This window comes from Idiotropiscis lumnitzeri, chromosome 11 (assembly GCF_059441095.1).
Source record: "Idiotropiscis lumnitzeri isolate Australia: NSW breed Sydney's pygmy pipehorse chromosome 11, RoL_Ilum_1.0, whole genome shotgun sequence".
In the NCBI taxonomy this organism is placed as follows: Eukaryota; Metazoa; Chordata; class Actinopteri; order Syngnathiformes; family Syngnathidae; genus Idiotropiscis; species Idiotropiscis lumnitzeri.
This window is the reverse complement of record NC_142401.1, coordinates 14,042,943-14,056,313: the sequence shown is the minus strand read 5'-3', so window position 1 is coordinate 14,056,313 and position 13,371 is coordinate 14,042,943. Positions and strand designations below refer to the sequence as shown.

Below are 13,371 nucleotides of genomic sequence, written 5' to 3'. Positions count from 1 at the left end.
TTGTGAAACGCCTCGGATACAACCTCAGAATGTCCTTTTACATGCGGTGTGAATGGGGATTGATCAGTCGTGACTAGTTATACTTTAATAATTGGGGGGTGGAAATATTCCACATCCAAGAAACCTTGGTGACCGATTCATGTCGCCTTTTAAAACAGCTGGGGTGCTCGCGAGCCCTTCGCTCGGCTGTCACTGCAATTATATTGTAGCCCAGAGAGCGAACAAGATGTGCGAGGGAGGGAGGAAGAGAGAGAGCTCGAATCCACACGAAAGGGAGGAGGGTTTGCAAGAGACGGACGGCAGCGTTGCGAACGCTGCACATGATGGCATGAGAGCGAGAAAGAACTAGCCAGCGAGGGTTTATATCCTGGTGCATGTGTGAGTTCCATTGAGAGAAAAAGAAGAGCCGCCTCTCAGCATTAGAACAGGGCACGTTGTGATAAGGAGAAAGTAGAATGAGCTGAACTTGTCTGAAACTCGCCACCCCCCCAAAAAAAATCAAACCAAAATATGGAATTCATTAGGTTTTGCAGTTTAGCAGTGAGAGTTCATTCCGGTCCAGCGCTGCTGTTTCTTCTGCCGTGATGCCTTTTGCGTGATTTGAAAGCAAAACAAAACTAAAATCAACCACCTGACCTGATCTGACTTGGCTGGAGATCCATCAAGATGAATTCTTCATACAGTAAGCATGGCTTGTCTCCAAGTTATTTGGAATTCAATTGAATCCACCACATCAATTTATGCCTGTTTGTGCTTCTAGCATGGCTTGTATTGTGATTTGTTCTTTTATAAAGTTCTGCTGTCACTCTGTTAACTTATGCCTTGTAACTTTTTTTTAAAATCTGAATAATAGTTTGAATTAGCAATATTGCTTCAAATATGGACCCCGCTGTCTTGACTAATTTGTGGCCACTTAAAGGCGGAGGTAATGAGGAATTCCCTTCCACCGTGTCCCTGTGTGGGTGGAGGGACGGCGGGTGGCGGTGGTCGCAGCGAAAGAAGGCATCGCTGCAACGCCGTCACGCCGAGGAGCGAGGGGAGGGGTGCAGTAACCTAGTCGCTTACATAAGACTGCATGTGGGAAGTCCTGCGTTAAGAGACCTTGACGCTTATTCACAATGATCACCTTAGCTCAGAGCTACAGCAGTAGCGAGCCATCGTGACAGTTTAGGTGTGCGCCACACACACTCAAATCTCATTCGGTCTCCCCAGCGCACGTCCATATTTTCACCGTCTGTTGAGACCGAATGTGCGGGGAGCAGTAAAACGAGAGGAGGTGAGCAAGAGGCGAGAAAAGCACAACAGAAGAGCCCTCTTGAATAAAAAATCTGTGGCTATAAATAGCAAAGCGCCCTCATTGACTGTTTCAGGTTGAGGAGACCTGGCTTCCAAGACCTGCTCTCTGCTGATGGTTACAGCCTCGCAAAATCAGACTCAGTTTTAGCCCATTAGTAAGTCAGCCCACATCTACTTTAAATAATTGGTGAAATCTGGACGATTGATATTTAATCTCTTAGATTGAAGTTAAAAAAAAAAAGGAGAGCAAAAGCCGCTGCACCGTCACATGTAATTTTTTAATTGAATGTTGCTGCATCAAAAAAAAAACAGTTATCTCCTTTCTGCAACATAATACAGCGGAACCCCAAAAGTCGAACTATTTCGTGAAATAGGTTGACAAAAAGGAATTATATTGTGATGGAATTTGGAACAACTCGTCCATAAAACATTTTTAACTAACATGGCCGCACAAAGCCATTATTAACAGTCTAGTGTTAGTTCATTAGCAATAGTAACACCTGCTTTGATATGCTTTAATGATGAATGGTAATAAACATTTCACCGCTAATGCTAAACATGCACATCATTCTTTGACATAACACAAACTTTATAAACTAAAATCAACCAGTAATAGAAAATGTTCAACTATAACACACACACTTTACATTTTTATCACAAGTGACAAGCGTCTGACAGCTAGCCAGCCTGCGCATGCGGGCGCTAACAAGCAACGTTTGCCAGAAGCTAATTCAATGGCTACGGGATCACGCTTTCTTCAGGTATTATACACTGATGAGACTCGAATGCACAACATTTATCAGCTGATCAGAGTCAAAGGTCTTTGTTGTTAGCATATTGTTGCGTACAGTAACCTCCAGTAGTCTTTTTCTTCCCATAGTATTGTCTTTTCAGGGAAATGTGTAGGAAACGAAGCCTTGTGTTGTATATAACATTGCATACCATAACGTTACGATGTCCAATAATTTGTGTGACAAGGCAAATTTTCCCTGGAAACTTCACTCAAACTCCTTTTTTTTTTTTTTTTTTTTTTTTTTTTAACTTTGCACGACTGCTTCCCAGGTAGTAGGCCCTCCCGCAGCCTGCATACTAATTGGCAGTGCGTGGGAAAAAGACCAAGCACAAGAGAGCGGATGTTCAAGAGGCAGAGGAAAGGCTGGTGGTGGTGGGGAGGGGGACAAAATAATCAATGACAACCCCTGGAGTAACTCACTGCTGTAATTGCCTTTAGGTCAGAAGGTTTTCACTGACTTACCTGAAGCCTAGAAGAAACTTGCACACCAGAGTCATTCAGTCCGTGGAGTTGGTACAGAATGAGCTGGGCAAATTAAGCCCGGGTTTAAATTGGCCTACTCACTTTTGATGATCACTCTCATCGGCCGTTGTTAGTAGTGCAGGGTGAAGCTTGATTGGCCGCCCTGACTGAGTCGAACGACGCAGAAATGCAGTTGACTGTGATCATCATCGCATAGTTGAAGCATTTACACCTTGATTGCATGCCACCAAATCAGAGCAAATAGTTTTAGTTTCAGGTGAATTTGTAATAACGCAAAGTTACACTCGATTTTGAAACCTGACACATATTAGAAATGTATTCACTGCAGTTCTTGAAAGTTCTGAGACTGACTGTAAAGTCACGAAGCAATTCCGAGGCAGGCAGAGATTTTCGGGGAGTTTCACAAGTAATCCTGCAGGTAACCCTGCAATCATACAGTCTGATTTTCTTTGTGTTGTTGATTTATGCCCCGGTTATTTTTGCAGCTTTCCCGCTGGCTATTTTTGGGATGCAATTCGTCGCATTGTAAGAGTGACTTTAGCGCTTCACACTCGTGCAATGAACAGTGCCTGAATTGGTGACTGGCCGGTTGCCTGATTCCAGGGTAAAGCCTGTTTGCTGGCAGCTCTCAAGCCTCCATCACTGATGGCATGTCGGCCCAGGCTACCAGCTGTTGTCAAATGGATGCATTTGTGCACGTCATGAAAGCCACTGGTCCCCATCTGGAGTTTGCAAGATAGCTTAATTGTACAATACAGTAATCCCTCGTTTATTGCGGTTAATGGGGACCAGAACCTCCTGCGAAAAGTGACAAGCCGCGAAGTAGAGGTTGACTTTTCTTTTTTTTAATTTAATTTAATTTATTTATTTATTTTTTTAAATTATTTTTTCTTATAATTTTTATTTTGGGGGGGATTTACGCCTCTATTACGAACTCTACCGACATGGTTCCCAGTTGTCTAAATACTCATTACACAATAAATTTAACTTTAAAAGAATGAATGCCAAGCCGCCGCGCACACCCCCCAAACGTAGATGTTCTTCTTGCATAATGTTTACCGATATCAATAAATTGGACTATACATATCAATCTAAATGACTGACTCAGTTTAAAACGAAATCTCTTTGCACATGATATCATTTAAGTTTGCTTTCATTCCAGGTTTTTCATGCACAAAACGATCCGTACCTCAATACATTTGCATACAATTTTAGAAAATGCATGCAAGTCGTCTGTCTGGCAGAGCACTTGCTGATTTTCTTCCGCCGAGCATTTGTTCATGTTTAAAGATGGCCGCCCCATTTTATTTTCTTCCTAGTTGACCCCAAGAGTTCATCCATCACACTCGAGACTACACCACACAGTGTGCGCGCCAATGCTGGGAATTGACTGAGCCTTTATCGATCTGTATTGTGTTGAGGAGCGGGCAGTTCACAGCAGTTCCAAGTGTGAATAATCATTTTGTTAAAAAAAAATAATTATAGAAAGGTAGTGGCAATTTAACATACAATGATAAAGGCGGTGAGTACATTTTAAAAACACTTGAAAAATGCAGATTTTTCTTGATTTTTTTTTTTTTTTTTTTTTTTTTGTCAAGAAAATGTGGACATGTGAGAATTACCTTGGTAACCACCGCCTGTAATGTCAGCGAGGGATCAAACTGTGACTTATTGTGTGAATGCAGCTTTAATTTGAATGTTGTGAGTGGTTACACGACCGTCTGCGTGTGAAGAAGCTGCACATTTTAATGACTCTTTGTGAATGAATCACATTCTGATCACTCTGTAAGCCTCATTAAGTCCGGGGGATCTTCAAGCCATGTTTGGTTGGCACGTGTGGGTTTGTTTTTGTCTGTGCCGTTTAGCCGCGTCGTTAAGTGTCCCCCCCCGTCCCCTTCTCCTTCTCCCTCCTCCCAATGGTGTAAATCTATGTTAAACTCAGTACCCTTTGATAATGGCTTTGGAATTTGGGAAAGGAGAAGGTGGGTGGATACGTGAGGGGGTCGTGAGGGTGCGGAAGGGAGTGAAAAATATGGGGGTGTTGAGGGATATGGCTGGATTTCTCTTGGCGACAGAGCTTGTTGCCATGGATCTGCTCCTCCGATTGGCGGAGGGTTGGGCCAATCACTTAACAGCACGGATTGTTTCATCATTGAGAACTTTTTCCCTCTCTCTTCCTGTCTCACTCGTGAGAAGCTGCTCCTCCGTCTTTCTCACCTCCTACTGGCAGCCCAGAAAGACTGAAATAGAAGTTGTGATGCTTGGAAATTAACTAAAGGGCGAACTGTATGAACTAGAACGGTGTTTTATGCATGTGACGTTTTTGCAGGGGATACAACTGTTTTTTTCCCACTGATTAGCAGTACTCCTGTGAGGTGCTTGTTACATTTGAGTGTATGAAATGGTAAAAGAATTCAAGATGCTAATTAATAACGCCTTCATTGTATGATAACGACATGAGTGCCCGGCGTTAGTGTCTAGCAGATAGCTGTTAACATTAGCAAAAGTGCTTCGGCTGGTAGTTCAACAGCTGTTCCTTGACATCCTTTTTTTTAACTTCCTTTTGAATATTGTGGAGCTAGATTACTTTTGCACTTTCCAAGTTTAAAGGAAGGAATGCCTTAAATTGCTCTTTGAAGTATTTTTATTATGATGAAAAAAAAGCTAAATAAACCTTTGTCTTTTATTTTATAAAACACTTTTACTCATTAAATAATTTCAAGAAAACATTTAGCTCAAAATTTCTGGCAGGATATCTTATTTTATACACCATACAAACCAGATTGCATTCTTAAATCCTGAACAGCCACATTTGACATGAGGAATTTATGATCTGAATAACTATCCGATCCTTGATTAAAAATCCGGAGCCGATCCGAGCCATGACTCGTGATCCGTTGCGATACGAGCATGTACGCTAATTGCCCTCATACAAAACATTAACAAATTTCTATGTGTTCTCGTTTGCCTTGGTTTATACCGTGCTGTTTTTCTTTATTTACGAATTCTTTAGGAATTCCCTGTAATGCTATCTATTTTCGAACATTTTGAATGATCTTTCAAGACCTACAGACTATTGCTTATTTTATGACAATATAATCATTTAATTAAACAAGAGAGAGAGACTTTCCGTTTTCGCACATTTTCTACCCAATGCTACACCTACTCTGTTTATCTCATACATGCAAGTACTCTCTTGAGTGTCAGGTTTCTAAACGGGTCTGATTTCCAAGTGTGTTATTTTTTCTTGTTTTTAATGGACGTGACAAGCCAAGTTTATCCCCTGATCTTTATTTTCGACTCAAAAGCGGTGCATATCTCAAATCTAAAGCAATGCATCTCTGCAATCTACTGGTGTTTGTTTGTCATTTCAGTTATGTACAAGCAAGAATTTCACAGACGAGCTGTCTGAGTTGTCTTCCACACCTCCCCGATGGAAAAACAGAATTGACGGATACATTTGTCAGTGGCAGTGAACGGTCGGCTTTCGGTTCCTGAAAGTCAACAGTGAAACAGTCACGTCTTACTTCAAACTCTATTTGCGTACTTCGTTTGGCACACCTCCCAACTTTCACACGCCCTGCCAGGCAACTCTACCTACAACTAAACATAGATCCTAACTACTGTAGCGAGAGTGCCGGTAAAAGAGACTTGAGGGAATCTGCAGAAAGGTAGGGAGGTAGGTAGGTAACGAGGACGGGGAGGGAAGGAGGGAGCGAATGAGTCATAGCTCGTCCCACAGGACTGAGTGGGCCGACTGTGGAGGAGGATGGCGTCAGCAACAGGGCTGACAATTTAAGAAGACACATTAAAAGAGGAAGAAAAGGAGAGAAAGAGAGCAAACACTTTTGTCGTGGGCGGATAGAGCATGCTGTATAGTTGTGGGGGGGGGAGGCGAGGGATGGCAGGAAGGACAGAATGAAGGGGTATCCTCGCCGCACGGGAAGAAGAACGACAAGTGGGGGTGGTTGCGAGGACGTAGATGGTTCAAGAGAAAGCCCGTCTTCCGCTGCCGATGACCATGTATGTCGTGTTTCTGTCGTCATCAACACAAGTTGCCCCTCGCTTTTATACAAGGAAGTATGTCACGTTGCCAAATGGTGCATGCGTGTGAAATCGCTCCTGCGACGCCCAGACTGACGGGCCGTCCCCTCCAGTCCGCAGCAACCCCATCCCCTCCCTGAGATATTGTGTAACCGATGCAAAGGGGAATCCTCTCTGACATAGATGAGCGCGGCGCCCGCACACACCGCAAACGCTGCTGATATATGATATGCGGAGGCTCTGAGCTTGCACAACTTTGGCTGTTACGACACACACACGCACATACACACACACGGCAACCTTCACTGTGTGCAGAAATAACCTTGCTGTGTTTTGTGAAATGGCTTCTCTCTGACGTCAAATGGGCGAGGTGCTCGGCTGAATACAGACGAGATGAATTGGGTCAAGCTGCCTGTGGATGGCTCTCCCTTTGCTGTCTGTGGGCTTGTCCATGCGTGCACATACCTGTTTACACGCTTCCTGGGCTTTCTCTTTTCTCCTCCCTCCTTCATCCTTGGGGAGAGCACAGAGAGGCATTCTTAAGTGCGACATTCCCAGTTATACAGTTAACAATATAACTTCTAACTTACGCATTTCTAAATGAATGACATTGGTTTCTGTTTTTGTTGCTAATCAAGCTTTGTTTTATTCAGACTAAAATTCCTTGATCTTATACTTTGAATTTTCAGAATTTCTATTTCAGTGCCAATGGTCAGAATAATTCTGTGCGGCGAAAACGTTGAAGCAGACACCTGCTGGATATATGTGTTGACAACAAACTAGTTTAAACAAGGGGCATGTCGTATATGCTGTTAAAATGTGGCCAACTAAATGGATTTGGACTATGTGACAAATTGCGATGGTTCTTGTTGATGGCATCAGCATATCTAAATGAATCATATCTGACCACAGAGCTGGAGGAGGAGCGTCTTGCTTCCTGCTTTCGTGACATCTTTGAAACTATCGGGGGATTGCTGACTTGCTCTGTGAGCTGCAGCTGGCTTGAAAAGCGCGGCTTAACACTGTCCTTTCAGGGAATGCCGTTGTTCTGCAAGTTAATAACCCTTGCCTCGGTGGCAAATAAACTCCACGGATGACAATATTTAATTAGTCATGCAACGTACAAAGCAAGATGAGAGAACAGGAGAAGATGAGAAGCAACGCTAATTGCTAAGCTAACTTGAAATTTAGAGTAGCAAAAAAACTGAGGTGCTGAGGTGCTGGAGAACCTTTTAATATAAGTCTGTCTGGAACCATGTTCCGGGGGAGAGTAATCAACTATGAACTGCAATGTAGCTGTTAAATTAAGTTAAATTAATAGGCGTCTCGAGAGAAAATAACATAACAGCTCGCACGCAAGCAGGTGATAGATCTTTATAAACACAATAGTATAATAATTACAAAAGATATACTCAATATTTGTCATGTTACTTCTTCTTTTTCACCATAGAGTGCTGCATTATATTTTTAGCTTTGCTCAGGTACTATATAACACATTCAGAAAAACCTGCAATGTATTACCATGAAGGGATTCGATATGAATCTCTTGGAGACCGAATAAAGGAACTCTGCTGTTTAAAAGCATTTTTGCCTCACTTGTTTCACTATACTATTCGAGAGCAATCATTTTCACACAATTAATCGGTTACTATGACTATCCAGCCATCAATTCACAGAGTAACATGCAGAGTTTGTTTTAACATGCTTTTTAATTTTATTTCAATTTTTTAATTTGGTTTTGTGGGAGTTGTCCTTTGTCAGCTTGGTCAACTTAGTCCACTTCCAAATGCTTGTTCATGTTTCATGTTCATATTTCACAATGAGAATGTTGTGGTCATAGCAGTGCAGATGCTGTCCATCGTCCTGGTCACTACCTTTGACAAGTGCCGGAACATCTCCATATTGACAGCTAACCTGTCACGTACTATACACTCACGTAAGACATTAGTTGTGTGACCTATGCTGGAATCAGTCGCATCTTCGTTCTGTGTAGCGACAAAACTGGCCGTTCTCACGCTTAGCAAACGAGGATCTAGTGTCAAGCTAGCGCCTGAACTGTACTGTGTATTTTTGTGAAGTTGACTTTGTGCGCAGTGAAGTGCATTGGTTTGTGCAAGTCTCTTTAATATGCATAATGCAAGGCAAAGGGAGTTAAACATGACTTTTGCTTTTGGTTTCTATTTGTGCACACTGACTTGTGACGAGTACATTATTTATCGAGTTGAATTCTAAATTAAATGCACCACAAAATCAGATTCATCTCCAATTTGTGCTATAAACTTAATTCTAAAGCTCCTTTGCACGATGAATTAGTCATTCAAAAGGGGCTTCGTCATGTTCTTTACTGGTTTAGATAAGGTACTGACCCTTCCTGAAGAATTCTTTCTTATTTCAGTCGCTTGCCCCAATGCTAAATTTTGCTCAGTCCTTGACCCAGCTCAACTTGTGGCTAAATCTGACTATGAGCTCATAGCACCTAAAACATCACCAACACACAAAAGTGCCTCGAGTAGCCCCGATACATACTGCTCACTCTTTCACAAAGTGGATAAATCGCATAAATCCAGTGTTTCATCCCAGCCATGCATCCTTTGGTGTGGAAACTTGACACACTGGGCAGGGCAGCTTGGCCTCTGCACCTCAGCTGGTTACCTGTCATCAGGAGGGTCCCATTTTCAAGTCGTCAGTACATACTATGTGCCTGGGAAGTGGGTCAGCATGGTTTCCACTGCAGTGCTGCGTCAGGGGATAAAGGGCGCTTCACCCACCACCTATTGCCACGCATTTATTCATATAAATTTGCTAGGGCTATTTTTAAGATTGACAAGTCTAATGGTTACCCCATCAGTTAATCAAGTAATTGGATAAAAAAAAAAGCTTTGCATGATTAAATACGACATCTAAGTGAGATGCAGTTGTTTTTATCCACTTGGTGTCACCTTCCTTTCACTCTGTAGTGTCTTTAAGTGTGTATGGCTTTAAAGGTTGGGACCTGCCTAGCCAATGAGAGTGTTGAGTTGGCTGGCTGTGAACTGGTTAACTCATAAGCCATCAGTGATCCCAAAATTTTGTAATTTACAGACACTCTTCCTAATTGGCTGCCATCACACTCAATTATTTCTCGGACCCGACTGATATAAATATATTATGGCCAATTTCAATATGTTCAGTGTGTGGTTGACAGAACCACTGAATGAATGCATTTAACTCATTAGTGTCATACACGTTAAATAATTCAAATACATATATATTTTTATAGAATACAGTTTTTACTATTTATAGTAAGTGAGCAAACAGTCCTCTTCTGTTTTAAATTGTTTTTTCTTTTCACAATTTATGCTCGAAAACACCCCAAAACTCTGGCGTTTTACATAGAGAAAAATTACATTTTTAGGCAGTTTAGTGCAAACTGCCCCAGAGGACTTTAGTATTTAGTAATAGCCATTAAAATAGAGTGAGATGAGGCTGCAGCAGTTAAATTTATTGTGGTTTTGTTCCCCCAGTTTAAAGCATCCATGAAGCTTATATGAACAAAATCTGTTACAAAGGTCAACCTTGGCGGAGTCCAACCCTCATCGGGAACAAATCTGACTTGGGGCCGGTAATGCGGACCTGGTCACCATCAGGGTGTTCGTTACCCCATTCTCCCAATGCACTGCCGCACGGATCTCCAGCGGTCAAACACCTTTTCCAAGTCCACAAAACGCGTGTGGACTTGCCCCATACACTCCCATGGTCTCTGCCAAGTGTGTCGAGCTCGTCGACTGTTCCACCGCTAGGACAAAAACCACACTGCTCCTCCTGAAACTGAGATTTAATTTTCCAATGCACTCTCCTCTCTAGCATCCCTGAATGGGCCTTACCAGCATAAAGTCCCAGATAACTCGGCTTCAGGATCATAAACAGACGAGTCTGACATATAACTCTTTACTACGATAAGGAGGCGCGTCAATATAAAACGTTTTTGTGAAACCTTTGAGAATCAATATTTTAAATGCATGTTAAAAAGTGGGCAGCTAAACCTCCCAGAATCAGAAACAAGTCAAACTTATTATTATAACATCGTAACGAGCCAGCTGTAGGGTGTCCTAAACCATTATGTTGGTAATCGGTGTTGGTCATTGAAAGCGTTGATAATGTCATGTGTGTTTGTACATGGGGTTTATGGTAGTTTAATTATGCAGATAACCTTTTGTAAGTACAGTACTAGCAAGAAGCCTGAGCTGTGTGGTACATGTCAAGTGATAACAGCAGGCACAATCGAAGTGGTGACGCGGGCAGATAGAGTTGCAGCTTTTGTCGCTCGCCTGCTCTTTGGCACTGTGTCTGTTGTACACTTGGCCTTAATAACCCATAACGCAAAGTGCTGAAATTAAATTGGTCATTGATGTGACTCATACATAGTTAACATAAAACAAAAATGGTGTAGTAATACACAGAGGGTAATGGCTTACAAAACAATACCAACTATTTTATTGAATTTTTAGAAAGTTTGCAAAATGTCTTGAATATTTGTTGCGCTATAAATTTAGCCTCACACCGCCTTAAAAGTGGACATCATGGAAATTTTATACATTTGTTTGCATGCAAATATTTGGCTGAATGGCGTGCCTGCCCATTCATGAAGTGAGAAATTGAATAGTAAATCATTTGGGAGCTGCCTCCTTCTGAAAATGTGTCTTTGAGCAAGCCATTCAGAGTTGAGCTGAATTATGACGAAACAGTGAGGCAAATTTACATCACTCAGTCCCAACACTGAATTCTCCCACCTGACTTGCCAGGCCGATATCTGTCACTTTCAGGCTTTGCACACAGAAGTATTATCATGACAAAGCTGAGAGCGTCTGATAACCAGCACATACTTTGTACTTAAAAGGAGGTGGAGGTTATTTGCCCTGGTTGTGGTGGTAACGGAAGTCCTACTTGGCTTTGATCCCCAGTGGAGGCGGTGGGTGGAACAATGGATTATTTGGATGAGATGGGGGGGACTCTAACAGGCTGAGTTCGTTTCATTTTGTCATTATTAAGATGAGGCATAAAATGTCTTGAGCATGTTGATTTTTGTAACCACAGTCATCCACTAGTCAATTTTGCGTGGCTCAGACTCAAGAACCTTGCACACATTTGAACGCTAGCGAATGCATACCTGACTGCTCCTCCTTATTGCTTTCAACCGTTATCGACATTTCTCTCCTGTCTGTGCTACAAGCTGTGTATTTATTTTTGCCATCATTCTCCACCTGACCCCCCTCACTGGTACTCGCTCAACACAAATGGCAGCAGTTGAGAATGACGTTGCCGTCTCCCTGGCAACCTAGTGTGCCAGTAGCTGCGAGTGTGTTGCGGGAAGCAGGCGGAGTGTGAGGAGGGAACATGAAAGAGGATTGGGGTGGAGGAGGAGGGACTAGGTGAAGCCAGTTTATTCATAAGCGCACTATTTTTGCAGCGTGGCCCCAAGGACTGAGATCAGTGCAAGCCATCACATTCTACCCCCAAGTCTTTTGTTTTTTCGTTGTCCTTAGTGACACACCGCAACAACCGACTTCCTGTCCATCCCTGTTATATCAGAACACAATGTATAACAACAGACTGTAACTGCTTAAGCTACCAATGTATTGAATCTAAACATAACCATGAGAGGATCTTCCGCAATGGAGGATAGTCTCTATAAGGCAAATAGTGGGAGTCTTGTATAAGCCTAGCTGTGGGCGTCACGGTCAATGGCGCTACTGTGACGCAGTTGCTGTAGCATTGCCCGGGTTCTCCCTGCCCTGGGAAACCCTGCCTCGATTGTTCGCTTATCTCAGACGATCCTGCAGCACACGCAGGTAATCTGCGTTTGTGCATGCAAGCGAGACAGTCTCCAGGTGTAAGATGCTTTGCTTGACTCGGCTGCCAAATCTCTCCGTCTAGCTGTTTCGATGTCGTGTTGGATAGAAGAGACACTTCGGATGCCTTAAAAAGTTGCTTTTAAAAGTGACTTATTCAGGAAATGGAGGGAGAACAAACCTGATGGACTGTAAGCTCGCTTCTTCCTCTATCCTCTCCTCTACATGCAGCAGCAGCAAGCAGCAGAGATGAGTCACTCGGTATGTCTGTGTGTGTATGTTTTCAGAAACATGACGTCATGCGTGTCTTCCTCTTTTTCGCTTTGTCTATTCAGGGCTCTCGAGTGGAAGAGCGACCATGTTGCTGCACTGAGTCGCAGGGAGACACGCGAGAGGCCCCAGAGGAGAGCTGAGGTGGTGGCTGGCCCATTGGTGTGCTCCTCCTCCTCGACTGGCCGGCGAGCTGCTCCCCCCTTCGCTTCACCTGATTGCTGTAACTATATTGTTTATTTGATTACACCACTGATATTTAAGTTGTGAATGACTGTGACAAGTACAACTTTTACATGTGATGAATGTTTGTGTTTAGGTCGAAATGACAATTTCTGAAACATTTGGAATACATTTTTTAAAATCAGTGAGCGGACCGAATTACTCCCGTCTACTTGTTAATTGTAATCAACTGGAATATTCTGATATAAAACGCAACGTATGGATAACATTGCCTTGCAAATTTCCACTTCTTCCTTTCTACTGCCAGTAAAATATATTCATGGCACTCACCGCAGTAATACAGCAGCCTCTTTCCTCCCCGCTGCAAAATAATTTTCGCCGTGTTTGTAAACCTCTGCTTGTATTTCCGGTGAGTTACGTGCCAGACGTATTGACTTATATGCACACATATACGTGTCAGTCCATATACACACT

General features: G+C 42.7%; 1 protein-coding gene across 1 annotated transcript in view; it reads left to right on the top strand.

Annotated features, from left to right (window-relative positions):
• r3hdm2 (R3H domain containing 2) overlaps positions 1–13,371 on the top strand; it is a 45,450-nt gene that overhangs the window by 8,314 nt on the left and 23,765 nt on the right. The window contains exon 3 of the mRNA XM_088308817.1: positions 12,780–12,937. The gene's annotated coding sequence lies outside the window, so the exon portion shown is untranslated. The remainder of the gene's footprint in view (positions 1–12,779; positions 12,938–13,371) is intronic.